The following is a 4654-nucleotide window of genomic DNA, read 5'->3' on the forward strand; positions in this document are numbered from 1 at the left end:
TATGTGATGAGCATGTAGTTAATTGGCTCAAACATTGAGTAGTTGTAGATTCTGGTCGGCAGCTCTAGGAATTCGGTGTTCCGTGTTCGGAGTCGTGGTGTTCTTAAGTTAATTTTCTCCATAATATGCTTCGACGATGTTTGGCCACAGATAACATTGTGTATGAAGCAAATTTGTGCGATTTTTCTTCGTTCTTCCAAGGTAATCATTTGTAGAAATAGCAGACGATTGTTGTATTGTGGCAAAATGAATCTGTGTGGCCATTTCATCTTTCTCAGTGCAAATAGTAGAAATTGCTTTTGGACTGATTCGATTCTAGCGATTTTCTCATTGGTGTATGGGTTCCATATTTGCGATCCATATTCAATGATTGGCAATACGAACGTGAAGAAGAGTCTCTTTATAGTCCATGGGTCATCGAACTCTCTTCCAAAACGTTTAATCAATCAAGTCTAGATTTGGCTCTAGCAGTTATGTACTCAATATGAGCATCGAAGTTCATTTTTTCATCCAAAACGACTCCGAAGTCCTTTATTATTTTTACTCTGTCAATTGATTTGCCTTCAATAGTGTACTTGAAGTCAAATTTCAGCTCGCCACGGTGATATGATACGTAATTCGTTTTTTTGACATTCAAGTTCATGCGGTTACGTTTGAAGTACTTGACGACTCTATTCAGGTCAGCTTGAAGTGCTAGGCAATCATCGACTTGCTTTATTTGCATTGAAAAGCGAGTGTCATCGGCAAACGATTGTAAGTTGGAGTTGACTATGCAATGGGGAAGATCAATGATGAACAGAACAAACAGTGTCGCTCCAATCGGGTATCCCTGACCTGTTCCCGATGTTACTTCAATGGGAGTAGACATGGCTCCATTCAATTTTACTATTTGTTGACGTTCACTTAGATATGACTTTATCCATTCCAGTATTTGCTCATTCAATCCCATAATTTTCAGCTTGTGTATGAGCAGTTTCACGTCAACCGAGTCAAACGCTTTAGCAAGGTCGAGATATATTGCATCAGTCTGGATTCCATGTTGCATGCCGATCAGTGTATGTGATGTAAATTCGGCCAGGTTCGTTATTGTTGACTTTCCTTTGACAAAACCATGCTGGCTGCTATCGATGATGTTCCTCATGTGATAATTCAAATGATTTGCAATTATCGAATCCAACAATTTAGGTATTATGCATTGCAGTGCTACTCCACGATAGTTCTCAATTTTGTACTTAGCTCCATTTTTGTGCACTGGTCTTACATAAGAGCGTTTCCATGTGTTCGGTACACAACCAGAATTTAACGATTCACGCAATATGTGTGTTATTGGCTTCAGCAATGTGTGAATGCAGTTTTTGATGAACATATTCGGTATTCCGTCGGGACCAGACACCAAATTGTTTGGTAAATCGTGGATTTTTTCCATAACCAATTCCTCAGTGACATTGATACGTGGGAAATTTGTACATCGGTCAATCAATATCGGATCATTTTCATCATAGCTTAGTTTACCCCTGGTGGGGGGGGGGGGTATTTGTTAGACTTATTTGACAATATTTATCGATTGGGACTATCCGTTTACCCAAAAAATGCCATCTGGTGTTTGCTCCAGTACAAAATATTGTAAAAATAATCGATTTTTGCACTTTTTCAACCATGGTTTTTTTTTATTTTCATTATTATTATTGTTCTGCACCATACAGCGTTTCTTCGCCAGAGGTGGTTTATTTAGCATAAAATCTTTTTATATCTACAATATTTACAATGGGATAATTCATTCTAATTGACTTCATTCTCTCCAATCGGGTTTATATTTTTCTTTTATCTTGGCCTTGGCCGGCCTTTGAAAATTCAAAATATGGCCTTCTTTCCAATGATCACTGTGCCTAACCCAGTCAACCGATTTCAAACTTTTGGTTATCGTTGGAAATGTCTTGAGGCCAGCTATCAAATGACATCTTTTTTAATTTGAAAAAATTGAGTTGGCATGGTCTTATGGGCAGAAACCCAAAAAAATGGTCACCTGGCCTTGCATAAATCGGCCATTTTCTCGAAAACGGCTCCGACGGTTTTCTTAAAAATTCTCTGGAATTTAGCCCCAAGTTAGAGCTAAAATTTGACATATAGCCTGGGTTGGTACGTAAGAAACTCGACCATGTAAATTACATCAAAGTTACGTATATTACATCATGTAATTTACCTATGAAAAATCATGTAATTTACATGAATTTGTAAGAAACCTGTAAGAAACTCTGAAGAATGATTTTTTCATAAAGAATGCATGCAAAAAAAAAAAGATTTTCAATTGGAAATGAAGAAAATTTGTATTTTATTTTAGTTTTGTTCTTTCGTTATGTAAAATGTGAATTAAATATTCTTCATGTAATTATTTCATTATGTAATCAACGTTTTCAATCGTCTTCTATCAACTATTTATGGAAATATTTGCATAGTGATTCGGTAACTCTGCATTTCCAAATAAATATATTTCCAAGAATAGTTGAAACTTTTTATTAAAAATTTATTACAACATTATTTAAATAAAATATAAAAGTATGCAAAAATTCATTTGGCTACACACTGTTATCAAGTATCACTGCGAAAAAACACACTCTTTATGAAAAAATAGCTGGTGGTTTCAAACTTTTGCATGAATAATATATTTATTAATTATTTATCAGCTAACGCTGTAGAACGAGCATGTATGTACTCTGTATATTTTGAATGCTTAAAACAAACGAGAATAGTCGGTTTTTGTCTATAACCCTGCACTTTTTGGAGCGTTTTGGAGTTTATTACATGCGTTGAGGTTTCTTACGTAATAAACGTAAGATACATGTTTCTTACGTAAATTACTTACACGTCGCTCGAAATACGAAAATTTACCAACCCAGCATATAGCTTATATCTGGCAAAACTCTGTTTTTTTAGATATAGCCATTAGAAGTTGGAAAAAACATGAAAAATCGACAAAAATCAAATAAAACTCATTTTTGTTGCCGTTTACAATGGCGAAATCATAACCAAAGTGTTTTTGCGTTCAAATGAATAAAATTCCTTCAGATACCAGCCCCTCACCAAGTCTTTTTATTCCACGCAATCAACAAAAAACACAAAAAGTACTTTTCATGAAAAAATCAAAATCAAAATCAAAAAAACTCATCATGAAAAAACTAAACATGTCAAAGTTTCTTAGTTTAAAAGCGATATGTAATTTCATCAAAACAAAATCTAATTTCATCTGTCTGTCCAAAAACCAAATTTTATTAAACGAAAAAAAGATTCAAATTTTTTCAATGAATGAATCATGCACATAGTTTGCTGTAACAAGTATGCAGCGCCTGTCCGAGCGCTCACGGCGCTCCGGTGCAAGTTTTATTCATGCGCCCCTGAAATTTCATGACTCAATTTTTTTTGACAATGATTAATTTAAATTTTAAATCGTATCTTTTTGTAGCGAAAACAGTATTTATTCATGAATGTTTTACATTCGATTTGTAAATAATTTTTATTGCGTGATATAACATTTAATGTTCATTATTAAATATTGCGAATTTTCGTAACTGATCAGTAAAAGGAAACTTTCCGGGCTTTGGAAGCGGCAAATTCGTCGATGATATCCTCATATTGAATTGAATCAGCAATTTCACGCTCAATATGCTCTCGAAGGACAGGATCGAATGTAGCTACCGTCTTAACCAGCTGCTGAAAATTACCATTCCGCCCAGATGAGTCATGAAGTTTTGATGTGGATCCGGTGAATGCGATGTTTTGGCGTGCAAAAAATAGTACAAATGCGATAATTCGCTTGAAGACATCTTTTAATCGTTCTTTTTCTTGCTGTATTTGCTTAAATAATTCGCTGTCGATTGTCTTATTTTCCGAAATTCGGTTCAAAAATGATTTCCATTTGGTGTAATTTTGAATGTGCAGTGTTGAAAGTTCATGCTCTTTGATCCGTGTAGACAAATGTCTCCAATCTTTGGTTCCATATGGAAAAGACGGCAACAAAAACAATGCACAGAATCCAGACCTTTTGAATAAATAAGCCATTCGCGGTTAACATTGTCTCCGTTGAGCATTTTCTTTGTATAATATGACTCAGAAAACGACCGGCAATTAGTTGTAGGAAAAGCAATTACAACTTGAACGGGCCCAGTGCGTATGATGCGCTCGAGCAGCGTTTGAGACATATTTACTGGATAGTTCATAATATCACTAATATCAGAACCAATTGCGTCAGCATTGCCATTTGAGGTTTCTTCATTTTCATCACGCATGGAAACATCAAATTCAAATGCACTTGACGCTGAAAATTGCAATATAACACACGATACATACGACAATACGAAACAATTTTTACTGGTGATTTTCAACACACAACATTCAATTCAATTCATACCTGAATGCAGAATTGCCGATTCGCTTTGCGAATCATCACGGTATTCACATTCCTTCTCGTTCGGCAAACAAACATCGGATTTTTCAAGAGGCAAAACTTCACTTGATTCTAGAACATTCAACACAAAATACAACACCATGTTCACTGTTTTGTTCATACTTTTTAAATTTATCTATTACCTTTCGTTAAGAACAAGCTAATGCTCTGTGTACTTTTCTTCGTTTCAGCTTCCTTTTCATCTCTCCTTCTCTT

The 4654-nt window shown here is 35.1% G+C and overlaps 1 long non-coding RNA gene across 1 annotated transcript; it reads right to left on the reverse strand.

The window, feature by feature from the left end:
* Window positions 1–4090: 4090 nt before the first annotated feature.
* Window positions 4091–4607, reverse strand: LOC129572128 (uncharacterized). The gene is made up of 3 exons (XR_008688394.1): window positions 4582–4607; window positions 4403–4510; window positions 4091–4309 (listed from the first exon to the last, which is right to left on the reverse strand). It is a non-coding gene; the product is annotated as an uncharacterized LOC129572128 (long non-coding RNA).
* Between the last annotated feature and the right edge of the window lie 47 nt (window positions 4608–4654).

This window comes from Sitodiplosis mosellana, unplaced genomic scaffold (genome assembly GCF_009176505.1).
Source record: "Sitodiplosis mosellana isolate CC-2019 unplaced genomic scaffold, AAFC_SMos_1.0 Smas_scaffold_4242, whole genome shotgun sequence".
Classification (NCBI taxonomy): domain Eukaryota; kingdom Metazoa; phylum Arthropoda; class Insecta; order Diptera; family Cecidomyiidae; genus Sitodiplosis; species Sitodiplosis mosellana.